The 13363-nt window shown below is 47.6% G+C and overlaps 1 long non-coding RNA gene across 6 annotated transcripts in view; it reads right to left on the bottom strand.

Moving 5' to 3' along the window:
- LOC102408422 overlaps nt 1-13363 on the bottom strand; it is an 84414-nt gene that overhangs the window by 19439 nt on the left and 51612 nt on the right. For all 6 annotated transcript variants that reach the window (XR_006548814.2, XR_006548816.2, XR_006548811.2 and 3 more), the window contains 3 exons: nt 6581-6772; nt 4047-4140; nt 577-724 (listed from right to left, as the gene is read on the bottom strand). This is a non-coding gene — a long non-coding RNA (uncharacterized LOC102408422). The remainder of the gene's footprint in view (nt 1-576; nt 725-4046; nt 4141-6580; nt 6773-13363) is intronic.

Raw genomic sequence — 13363 nt, 5'->3', positions numbered from 1 at the left:
TTCCATTCCTGGGATGACACATACCATATCCATGTCCAGAGGTGGCAGTGTAAGCCGGGGTGTCCTGGATTTGGCAATGGGATGGTCACTGGGTGGGCCTGACTTTGGCTGTGGCCCTGACCGCTGTGCAGACGCCTTTGGCCTGCTTTCCAAACCCAGCTCTCCAGGCCTGGTTATTTTGTGAACTCACCAAGACCCTTCTGATAAAGTCCTTTTCTGCTTAAATAAACCAGAATTGCTTCCTGTTGCTCAGAGCCAAGGGTTCTGGCCATTATAGCTCAGTTGCCAGATTTTCCCTGGCTTTCCCCAGCCAGACCACACAGGACACCAGGGAGTCTAGAGCCCTCATGCATCGCAGCCCACTTCCTGGGAGCTTGCGTCCCAGGACATCAGTCTGTTGACCTTACACCAGGAGAGCTGTCTGGGTCTGACAGAGTGAGGGTCCCACATCCATCCCAGGTAGTTGGGTGATGACAGTCTTGGGCTCCAACTCAGACTGTCTCCCATCAAAGGCTTTCCCATTGACCATGACCTTTCCTTGGGTGCAAGTCACAGACCTCCCACACTGACACATACCTCCTCGAGGTCTCCCATTCAGCATCCAGAGAACACTTCCTCTTCTTCCAGAGGCTTTGCTTTTTGTTAGGCTTGGCCCCACACTGAGGCAGAACAGCTGTGGACCCAGTTCAGACTCCACAAATGCAGGCTGGGGGCACTGAGGCTCCTACAAGAGATGATAGCTGGACATTAAAAACAATTTGCAGCAACATGGATTGTTTCTGTTCAGTCACTAAGTCAGTCATGTCCAACTCTTTGAGTCTCCATGGACTGCAGCATGTCTGGCTTCCCTGTCCTTCACCGTCTCCTGGTGTTTGCTCAAATTCATGTCCATTGAGTCAATGATGCCATCCAACTGTCTCATCCTCTGTCATCCCCTTCTTCTCCTGCCCTCAATCTTTCCCAGCATCAGGGTCTTTTCCAACAAGTTGGCTCTTCACATCAGGTGGCCAAAGTATTGGAGCTTCAGCTTCAGCATCAGTCCCTCCAATGAATATTCAGGACTGATTTCCTTTAGGAATGACTACTTTGATCTCCTTACTGTCCAAGGGACTATCAAGAGTCTTCTCCAGAACCACAATTTGAAAGCATTGATTCTTCAGGCTCAGCCGTTTTTATGGTCCAACTCTCACATTCGTACATGACTACTGGAAAAACCATAGCTTTGACCAAACACATCCTTGTCACAAAAGTGATGCCTCAGCTTTTTAATACATTGTTTAGGTTGGTCAAGAGATGATGACAAGAGATTGTCATACTAAGTGAAGTAAGTCAGACAGAAAGAGACATGTGTTATGGGCTTCCCTGGTGCCTCAGACGGTAAAGAGTCTGCCCACAACAATAGAGACCCAGGTTCGATACCTGGGTTCGGAAGATCCCCTGGAGAAAGAAATGGCAACCCACTTCAGTATTCTTGCCTGGACAAGATTGTTATACTAAGTGAAGTAAGTCAGACAGAGAAAGAGACATATCTTATGATATTGTTATATGCAGAATCTAAAAAAGAAATGATACAAATGAACTTATTTACAAAAGAGAAACAGACTCACAGGCCTAGAGAAGGAACTTATGCTTACCAGGGGGAAGGTTGGAAGGAAGGGATAGTTAGGGAATTTGGGATAGACAAGTACACACTGCTATATTTAAAATGGATAACCAACAAGGACCTACTGTAGAGCACAGGAAACTGTGCTCAATATTATGTAACAACGTAAATGGAAGGATGCTTCTCACCCAGGGGCTGGGCCTTCAGGTCCCGTCAGTGGGTGAAATTGACCAGGGCTTCACTCAGTCAGAGGCAGGCAGGAGCCAGAGACTGGCTTCCTGCAGTCATCACCATGAAGCCAACTCACGTCAGCTGAGTGTAGACAGGGGTGGAGGGTAGGAGACCTATGTCAGGAGATGGCCCAGCTGGTGGGTAGACTAGAAGTCCACTGTGATGACAACAATGTGCTGTAAACTCGGGCTTATCTCTGTCTTTGTTCCCATGACCCTTGCTTTCCGAGTAAGGGTACCCTGAAAATAGAACAGAGGTCCAGGGAGAGTGTGTACCCGAGGCCAGCAGAAGCAGGATGCCACTGTGGTTGGAGAGTCCACAAGTGATGGGGCCTCCACTGTCCTGGCTGGGACTCTGAAGGAAGTAGGTGTCGTTTTCTGTAGTTAACATGGAAGGGAGAAGAGCAGAGGGGCCCAGCAGAAAAAAGATCCTTTTCTCCCTTTTGTCAGGTGAGCAGGAGAGGTTCAAGGACATCATGGAGTGCTAGGGTAGGGGTGGGCTGAAGATAAGATGGAAAATCACATCGCCACTCGACTCTGGTGGGGATGGTCACAAACACCACCCTGCCATAGAGTCAGCCTCAGCCATGCTTTGAGAGAGAAGCATGGATTTTGGAGTCAGAGAGACCTGGGTTCAAATCCCAGCCACACCATTCAACAGCCGTGGGATCCTAGACAAGGCCCCCCCCCTTTTTTGGTAGCTTGTTACTTGGGCATCCCCATTAGCCATGCTTCCCAGTGTGCGTGCCCTCATGTTGCCCCCTCCCACGCTGACTCTGAGCTTGGGCATGTGGCTTTCCTTGGCCGATAAGGATATAAACAAGAATGAGGTAAAGCAGAGGCTTGCAAAGTGCTTGCATGCTGGGGCTTGTCCTCTCCAAACACTCCATCCTGGAAGTCAACTGCCATGCCTGGGGAAGCCAAAGCTAGCCTAGTGAAAATGTGAGGAAGAGAACTGAGGCAGCCCAGCCAGTAGCTAGCACCAAGACTTCACACACATGAGAGGCCCTCTTTGGCCTTCCAACCGAATCTAGCTGCCAACTGACTGCATTCACATGAAAGACCCCAGATGACACCACCTGGGGCCCGAGAACCACCCAATTAACCCACAGAATCATGAGAAATTATCATTCGTTCATTATCATTCTGTGTTGTTTTAAGCCTCTAAGCTTTGAGAGGTTGTTTCTGCTGCTGTTGCTAAGTCGCTTTAGTCGTGTCCAAATCTGTGCGACCCCATGGACGGCAGCCCACCAGGCTCCACCGTCCCTGGGATTCTCCAGGCAAGAACACTGGAGTGGCTTGCCATTTCCTTCTCCAATGCATGAAAGTGAAAAGTGAAAGTGAAGTCGCTCAGTCGTGTCCGACTCCCAGCAACCCCATGGACTGAAGCCCACCAGGCTCCTCCGTCCATGGGATTTTCCAAGCAAGAGTACTGGAGTGGGGTGCCATTGCCTTCTCCCTGGGAGGTCGTTACATTGTAGTAAATAACTGAAATACTGTCTAACCTTCTGAGCCTCAGCTGCCCCCTCTGTAAAATGGGGTGATAACATTCTTTGCCAAAAGTTATGAGGAGTAAATCTAAGACACAACAATGATGAGCATTTACTGAGTACCTGCTGTATTCAGACACTTATAGATACCAAGCCAAATGTAGGTAATTTAAAACATCCTGAATATTCATTGGAAGGACTGATGCTGAAGCTGAACCTCCAATATGAAGCAAAGAACTGACTCATTAGAAAAGGCCCTGATGATGGGAAAGATTGAAGGCAGGGGGAGAGGGGGACAAAGGAGAATGAGATGATTGGATGGCATCACCAACTTGACGGACGTGAGTTTGAGCAAGCTCCGGAAGTTGGTGATGGACAGGGAAGGCTGGTGTGCTGCGGTCCATGGGGTTGCAAGAAGTTGGACGCAACTGAGTGACTGAACTGAACTGAACTGATCTGCGGAGCATCATTCTCTGTGAAGTAGGCCCATTTTCCATTCAAGGAGCCGGAACATACAGGGGTTAAGTAACTTGCCCAAGGTGGCAAGTTAAGGTCTGAGCTGGGGCTCTAACCTGGGTCCCTCTCATTCTAATCACCATGACCCAGCAGGGTCTCCTTCACTGGTACCAATGAGTGAACAAACCACCTTCCAGGGAAGCATCAAATCTATGTTTCAAGAACTTTGGCGGGTGGTTGGAGGAGGGAGGTGGGGGGCGTACTCACAAGGTTGGCATCAAGTCCAAGGGCCCTCGAGGGCAGGTTAGCAGGGCTCCGTTTGGTGGCCAGCCCTGTGCTCTTGGCGTTGCTTCAGAGAGCCCTGGGTCACAAGGGATGACAGAACTCAGAGCAAATGCATTTTCACTTCTAGGAAAACAGCTAATGGGGGTCATCGGCACCACGGTCACAGCCAAAAGGCAGCTTGTTTCTCAAGAGGCAGGAAGCACCTCAGCCATGAGTGCCCTGCCCCCAGCACTGGAGAGCCTCAAGAAGCTAGAAGCCACCCCTTAGTCCCTCTGAGAGACAGTCCCCTTGACGCACACATAACACACACAAACACACACACGAAGCCACAGGAAGGGGGCAGCTGTGGGGTCCTAGATCACAATGGGGTGGGGGTGAGGCAAACCAGAGGGCTGCCCCCCGCTGCTGCTAGGAGGCTCCCATCTTCCCAATAAGGTAATGAGTGACGCCGAAGAGGGATTCTTCCTTGCCCTCACCCCAAGCTAATGGTTTCACTCTCCCTCCCAGAGACCCAGGAACAACCTTGTCCTGGGCCGGGGTGGGATGGTGGGGGGAGGTGGGTAGGGAAGCCCGCAGCTGAAAAAACCTGCACCTTCCTCTCTTTCCTTGATTCCACCCATCTTACCCACCCTGCCTTCACAGGGTCCTTTTCAGAAGTGTTCACACATGACACAAGGTGTGAAAAGAGATGTTCTGAAAGTATATTGCCAGAATGATCTCAACTTTGTTTCAAAACTATATACATTTGAAAATTTGAATCTATATGTATATGTTCATAAATATACAAAAATGAGTGGCAGGAACCATCTGAAAGTGTTGACAATGATTTGGTGCTAAGATACAGTGTTTTTTTCTTCTTTGGATCTTTCTGTAGCTTCAACTTCTCTACAAAAGACACGATCACTTTGAGAATCAGAAAAGAAACTATATCATTTGTGCTGCTTTTTAATGAATGTGTGCGGTCTGGAAAAGTCACACCTCAAAACTCTTCCCATCTAGCACCTTCATTATTGGTTCACACCTAGAGTAGTAGTAGTATCTCTGGACACCTGAGTCTTCACCCAGGGCAGAGATGGGAAGCAAGAGGCCTTCAACACCCCAGACAAGAGGGGGTGGGGCCGTTGAGGCTAAGCAGAAAGGGGCGGGGTCAGTGAGACTGAAGCCTGTGTCCGTCACTACCTAGGATTGCTTCCTGTCCTCCTGTGGCCTGAAGACCTGGTACCCAAGGCGTCGCAACACTGGGCTGGAGAAGCTGCTGAAATGGAGAGCCACCCCTGGCCTGGCCTGGGAGGGCAGGAAGCCTTGGCCTGGAAGCAGAATTCTGAGGCCTGGCTCACGCATGTTGCCTGGTTCACACTGGACTCCACCACTTACAGTAACAGCCCTCCCTTGCAGGCAGAGCGGGGACTGCAGGAGGTGAGGTGGCGCATGGACAGAGCTCAGCACAATGCCTAGTGCACACTAGGCGAATAACACACACCCATCAGCGCCGCTATCCTGGGAAGCCCAGCACCTCAGTCATCTGATGCTAGAAAAGGGATGTGCTATCCTGTTGGTGCTCGGCCGGCAATTCCCTGTTCTGTCTCTTGCTGGGTCCTGCTGAATATGCAACCGGAAAAAAACTTTTCTACCCCCAGAGCAGTTTCTTGATGTGCTATCTTGGCCAAAGCAAGCTGTTAATTAGCATGGGTGAGAAATGCCCAGATGACACCATCAAAGACCTTTAAAGTACCCCCGGCTGGTTGGGGGTGTTTGTTTTGCTTCCCATCAACTCTGTTCAGAACCATGACAGTATCTCCAGCCAGAGTGGGAGCCCCGAGGGGCAGGGTGGGTCCAGGAAAGCCAGACACAACTGGGAATGGTGAAGTTCCCTGACACAAAAGAGTGGACTCAAGACGAGCTCCTCCGTCCTCCTGTACTTTCAGGCTTGTAGTGCCTCTATCTGCTCTCTCCCTGCTCTGACTTAACACCCTTGCTTCCAGGAAGGGGTCTGCAGTAAGTCATTTATACATTAGTATGAATTTTGGTATTCTCAGGGGCCTCCAGTTTCATCGTGAAATAAAACTCTTTATTCTCTTCCCTTGAAATCCTGGGGCAGAGGGGTAGGGGGCACTCCTTGGCCCTAAATGAGAAAATGGGAAGGAGTGCTAATTCTGATGTTTTAGCCATTCCTGGGCCCAGTCACCCACATCCCCAAGGTTAGACCCTCCTCTACTCTGAGTCCAGTAATGTAGGTATTCACCTTTATTTCTCATTAGGGAAACTGGAATAAAAGCATGAAAAGCTTTTCTCTATCCTTGAAAGAGAAGCATCTACAGAGTTTTAAAAAAAAAAAAAGTGTTAAACTGATAGAAAAAAAAAATGACACAGAACTCAGAAGTCCTAAAGGAAAAGATGGGTGGATGTGACAACACCAGCCTCCTTTGCAGGGAAGTACAGCGTCAACCAGAGATGGAAAGCTGGTCTCCCACTGATCCAACCCACACCAGACACTGCTGTCTCCTCTAGTTACTTACAGTTTTTTGAATGAGTTGCCAGCATTTTAAAATTGGAAGTTTTCCCATAAAAATCCATATTTCCGGCATCTCCTGAAGAATCAGAAGACCCAGCACACTGGTTCCCAGCAGAGGCATGCATGCTCCCTGGCCTGCCCTGGCCTCGGAACCTGCTTCACTTATTCACATTGTTCGCTTCAACTCAGCAGATGCCTGTGATGTGCCGTAAACAAATCAACAAAGAAAAGGTGCTTTAGAAGAGCATGCTTGCAACACATCCAAGCAAAAGTTAATATCCATTATATATCAATAAAACCTCCACCAACAGTTAGATGGGAAAATGGGGGAAAGTATAAACAGGTAATTCATAGAGAAAGAAAGTCAAATGGCCAATAAACATGAAAGATACTCAACCTCTGGGTGATTAGGAAAATGCAAATGAAAATGAGAAGATACCTTTTTCAAAAGCCATCAAATTAGCAAACAATCAAAAAGCTGTCTAGCATCTCTGTTGACAAGGAGGTGGGGAAAGGAGAGCTGGTGCACGGTGTTTGGTGAGCACGGAATTGGTGCAACCTTTTTGGAGGGAGATTTGGCAGTTCCAATCGGTATTTTAAATACATGTACCTTTAAAGAAATGTAGGTACATTTTTATTGAAGTAGCGCATGCCTCCAGAAAAGGGTGCAAATCCTGAGTGTGTGGCTGAGACACTGCACACACCCAGGTGACCAGTGCAGATGGGAAAAGAGAATGTTATCAGTACCCAGAAGCCCCTGCCCCCGAGCCCTCTCTCGGTTAGTAAATCTCCCTGAAGATAACCATTATCCCAGCTTCGAAAAGGATTTGCCTGTTTCTGAACATTCCATGAATGGAATTATGTAGTATATATTCTTTAGTGTCTGGCTTCTTTCACCAGATATTATATATTTATTTAATTTTTTAGCTTAGTTGAATATAAATAAATTTTATATTTTTTAGATATTCTAGTTTAAACCAACTAGAACATAGTTGATTTACAATGTTGTGTTAATTTCTGCTGTACAGCAAAATGACTCAGTTATACACACATATATTCTTTTTTTATATTCTTTTCCATTATGGTTTATCCCAGGACATTGGGTATAGTTCCCTTTGCTACACAGAAGGACCTGGTTGTCCATCCCTTCTATATGTAATAGTTTGCACGTAATAACCTCAAACTCCTAGTCCATCCCTCCCCCACAAATATTTTTTAACTTCATCTAATTTCTGTGAAGCGGAACATTCATTGTTGCATAGAATTCCATTGCATGGCTAAACCGAACTTTATTATTCTGTTGTATTGATGAAGGCCATTTGGGTTGTTTCCAACTTGGAGCTATTGCAAATGGTGCTGCTAATGAACATTCTTGTATGTGATTTCTGGTGCCCATAGAAACACAGTTCTGGGACTTGTCTGGCCGTCCGGTGGTTAAGACTCTGTGCTTCCACTGCAGGGGGCACAGGTTCAACTGTGAATAACATGGGGGTTAGGGACATGGACCCTCCATGCAGAATCTGTGTATAACGTATAGTCAACCCTCCAGATATCCATGTGTTTCCTCCATATTCACGGTTCCAAACGCACAGATTCAACCAATCTCTGTAGCACTGTCATATTTACTATGGAAAAAACCATCTGTAAGCGGACCTTCAAACCCCTGTTGTTCAAGGGTCAACTGAATACCTCCTGACACCACTCACTTTAGGAATCTGTTTTACAGAACCCCCTGAGAGAACAAGACTTCACGTCCAAGGTGTTTAACATTGAAAATAGTGTGGTCAACCTCTGCACTCACTAAGAATGATATGGTCAAAAAATATGATGTCAAGCTTCCCTGTGATTTGGAATAGTATGTAACTCATAAAAAAGAGAACAAGCATCCTGGGTGAATGCTGATGTGGAAAGCTGCTCACTCATCGTAAAGTGAAAAAAAAATCCTGCAAAAAAATCGGGTATAGTATGATTCCACTTAAGCTAACAGAAGATAAAATGGAACTTTATAAGTGGAGATGTGTGGTCATTATATCTGGAAGGACTTTTCACATGTGAACCAGGGAAGGGAAATGCAGTGAGGGGAGGTGAGGAAGAGGTGAGATTTTGTGTATGTTTTGTATATTTCAAATCCATCTACTTTTCTCCACCCTCATCGCCACTGTCCTATACTAAGCCACCATGACCTCTGGTGTTGAAAACACAATGGTCTCCTTACAGGTTCACCGTTTGTCACCTCTGCCACCCGCAAGAAGGTGGGGACCCAGGGGATAGCAGTGGAAATGCTGGCCTCAGGAGTACACTACTGTAATGGGGTCAGTAAGGCTGCCCGTGATACTGCCCCTCAAGTGAAAAAAGAACCTTGTGAAAAAATAGGTAGGGTACAGTCCCCCTTTTTAATAAAAAAATTAAAGTTAAAACAATACGAGTGAATATATATATGCATGTGTGCTAAGTCCCTTCAGTCGTGTCCGACTCTTTGGGACCCCGTGGACTGTAGCCCGCCAGGCTCCTCTGTCCATGGGATTTCCAGGCAAGAATACTGGAGTGGGTAGCCAGTTCCTTCTCCAGATCTTCCTGACCCAGGGATTGAACCCACATCTCTTACCTCTCTTGAACTGGGAGGCAGGTTCTTTACCGCTAGTGTCACCTGGGAAGCCCGAATATATATGTGTGTGCATTAAAAGATTTGGAAGCCACGGCCAGCATAAAATCTCATTATCCACAAAGCAAGTGACAGGCTGGCGTTCCCCTAGGAACAGCTGCACCATGGCACCCTAGTGACCTTCCATGTATCCACATGGGCCACAACACAGGCAAGGTTTGAACTGCAGCTAATCTGCATCTTGGCAGAACAAGAGAAGATGGAGGCCACCTTGCATTCATCTCCTGTATCAGTCAGCTGAGACCGTCATACTCAGCACCTTAGGCTTACATGACAGAAATTTAATTCCTCGCAGTTCTGGAGGCTGGAAGTCCAAGATCAAGGTGCTGGCAGGGCTGGTTCCTTCTGAGGGCCAAGAAGGAAGGATCTGTTCCAGGCCTGTCCCCTTGGTTTATAGATGGCTGTCTTCTTCCTGAGTCTTTACATCACCTTCTCTCTCTGTGTCCTAATCTCCTCTTCTCATAAAGACACCAATCAGATTGGATGAGGGCCACCCATATGATCTCATTTTAATGTAATTACATCTTGACTGGCCCTGTCTCCAAATGCAGTCACATTCCAAAGATACTAAGGGTTAGGATTTCAGCATATGAATTTGGGGTGTGGGGGATATAATTCAGCCAATAACACTCCCCATCTCCCCTGGGAGGCTTTCAGGAGATGGTTTCTCATCACCTCCTGGGGTCTGATGAGCTGGAAAATTTTCATGCCACCCCCCTCACGATAGAGCTTGTGCGAAACTGCCTAGTTTTACATGTTTATACCACCAGCCTAGAATGGGTCCATCAGCCCATTTTGTTTTGATGTCATCCTTTTGGGGGTAAGACAAACACCCAGGGAGCTGGCCCCTCTGATTAATCTTCCTTTTACTGTTTATGTAAGTAATAAACTGTCCAAATCTGAGAGTGGCTCACTGCATCTTTATCAGCTAAGTCAGCCAGGGCTTGGCCTTTGGCTTTCCTGGAAAGTCTTATGTGTGCTTGACAACAGACACTGGAATGTGTTGCACAAGCGAAAACAAAAATCTTGCTAACAGAGATGGGAGAAAGAAAAACAAGAAGGATGGCTCCCAGTTCTGTGCTCCTCCCTCCCCCACAGCCAGCGCCCAGTGCTGTTATGCCGGGGTGACCCAGGCCGCCCCACTCCAGCTGCTGGGTCCCCTGGATTTGAACTTGCTTGCTATTTAGAAAATGAATTAACAGGAGATAAAGTGCGTGCATCAAAATATCTAGAAGCACTTTTTATATGTAAACTGATGGCATCAATAATCCTTGAGGAAGGGAGTTTGACACTTCATGCATATTTTATACAACAGGCCCCGGAGGATACGGGTGACCTGGCGGAGGTGGGAAGATTGGCTTCTGACAGGCAAGGTTGGTCCACTCACAGTCAGCATCCTGTCCAGGCCTCATTACTCTCAACTCTTTCCCCAACAAATAAAAGTTTAGGTAAAGAAATCAAAAGCACAAGGAGAGACCACTTCACACCCATCAGGATGGCTATTTTCAAAACCCAGAAAAAACAGAGACTAGCAAGCGTTAATGAGGATGTGGAGAAACTGGATCCCTTGTGTGCTGCTGGCGGGAATGTAAAATGGTGCAGCCACTGTGGAAAACAGTAGCCAGACACAAAAATGACAAATATTGTATGATTCCACTTATATGAGGTCCCTAGAGCGGTCGGACTCATAGACACAGAAAGTAGGATGGTGGTTGCCAGGAGCTAAGGAGGAGTTTCTTTACATTTTGTCCTAATTAGTGTATCATAATGATATTTTGTATTGAAATCAGAGATAATTTTTATAGAGAATCAAAGCGTCCTAATGGTACCTGACTTCCCCTTTCCAGGCCTTCTTCCAGACCTCTGAAGGGCGGAATAGGCCACATATCTCATGGCTCCCTTCAGAGAACTAAGGAAGGGAGTTAAAAACCAAACGTCCAGCATGACAGCAGCATCACCTGCCTACCAAACAGTCTCTGCAAAGACAGTATTCAGGGAACTCAACTGCAGACAGAAGCACAAAGGCGCTGATGTCAACAACTACTTGTCAAGAAAGTGCTTGACCAAAAGGCAGTGGGCGGGACAGCCATTCCCAGTGGCCATTTTATTTCTGTAACAGCCCAGGGCAGGTCCATGTCAGTGGCCTATGTGAACTTCCAGAGCCTTCCTGTCCCTCCAAACCTACAGTGCAACAATATAAACAGGTTTAAAACTCTTCTGTATTTCCCAAGTACCCAGCCTTCACTAGACCAAGCTTAATGTACCTGCAGCAAGCAGCACTAACTAATGTTATTTTGCTGGCATTCAGGGCTCATGACCTCACACTGCACATCCACAGAAAGGAGAGCTAAATGAGTGTCTCCAGCGGGTGGTCCTGACATCGGGTTTTGAGTGGAACGTTCCCACTCTTCCTGGCTTCCAGGTGACTGAGTTTCTCAGCTTCACGCTTCATGCTTCCCTCTTTCCTTTATTATACTCCTCCAACCTCAGCACCCATCCCCCATACCAACTTCTGATTAGAGGCTAGAAAACAGGCCCTAGGAGGGAACTAATTACTTTAGTGGGGGACAGAGAGACCCAGGAATGGCTTGGTCACAGTCTCCGTGCATCTCGAGGGCTATTACTGCAGGCCACGGTAACCAGCAGTGTCTTAGGTCAGGTTTTCCAGAAGCAGAGCCCCAGACATGGATTCTTGCGCAAGTGAATTACTGAGGGAAGGGATCTCAGGAGGCCAAGGGAACAGTGCGAGGGAAGTAGACTAGGAGGGGCAAAGAAGCCAAGCAAAGACGGAGATTTGGCCAAAGCCTAGCCTCAGCTTGATCCCCTGGTGGGAGGGGGGCCAGGGAAAAAGAGGGGAGGCAGAATCACAGAGTCATTCATTCCCATCCCTGACACAGGGGGTGGGCCTTTCTATCTCCCATATCACTCAGTCACCGACTGTTAGCCACCTCCATGGGGGCAGGAAGGCACATAAGCCCCAAGTCATTGGCTCTGGGTGAGGCTGCTGCTGTAGGTCCCCCAGAGAAGGCTGAAACTGCGAGCTTCTCAGCTGGGGTCAATGCAGAGCATCTGACTGGACACCACCAGCAGCCACAAAAGGCTGCCCTCTAATACAGCAGCAGGAAAGACGTAAGGTAGAAAAGGGCTTCCCCTGGTGGCTCAGATGGTAAATAATCTGTCTACAATGCAGGAGACCTGGTTTGATCCCTGAGCCAGGAAGATCCCCTGGAGGAGGGAATGGCAACCCACTCCAGTATTCTTACCTGGACAATCCCATGGACAGAGGAGCCTGGCAGGCTATAGTTCACGGGGTCACCAAAGAGTCAGACACGACTGAGCAACGAACACTTGATGTAGAAACAAGAAAAAGCCTCTAGAGGCGGCAGGATTCTCTGAAAGTCCTTCCAGCTGCCTGTCATTATAATGGATGCACAGGGAATGGCCTCATCTCGAAGGGACCTTTCTAGGCACACCCAAGCGGGATGTTTGTGCAGGGGCCCTCAGAAAAGACCCAACTTAAGAACATCACTGAGAACCGCATGTGTAATCCCACAATCGAACAGTAGCCTGAGACCTAAGGGGCTCCCCGAAAGCTTCCAGAATAGTTTAGTTCTGACAACAGTGGCAATCTGTACAGATGTTACTCTGCCAGGTACTGTTCTAAGGACTTTATGTCTGTTACTTTCATTTAAGCTTCACAACAACCCTAGGAATGAGGCGTTAATATTGACCATTTCCATTTTACAGATGAGACTGAGGCCCAGAGAGGTTCATTAATTTGCCCAAGTTAACAGTTGGAAGTAGCACAGCCAGGATTCGAACCTAGGTAGCTTGACTTGGGAGTGCTACACCACCACTGTATGACCCTTGGTTGACTGTCTAGCTGGAATAGATGATGCTAGACGGCGGGAGACCACCACCATGGGAGCCTTTGGAGAAGAGTGTTTATGTATCAGTGGGTTATGGTTGTCCTCCACCATCTAAAGTCTCATCCTGAACTTACTCAGGACCCAGGGCTGAGGGCCTGGTGGAAATCTATACATTTAACAAGCCCTCCAGGTGTTTTGACACAGGCGGTTCAGAGGCAACTCTTAAACCCCACGATGATTCAGAGTGAAGGAGCAG

This window comes from Bubalus bubalis, chromosome X, assembly GCF_019923935.1.
Source record: "Bubalus bubalis isolate 160015118507 breed Murrah chromosome X, NDDB_SH_1, whole genome shotgun sequence".
NCBI lineage: Eukaryota > Metazoa > Chordata > Mammalia > Artiodactyla > Bovidae > Bubalus > Bubalus bubalis.
Note: the sequence above shows the minus strand (reverse complement) of the source record. Positions and strands in the feature narration are given on the sequence as shown.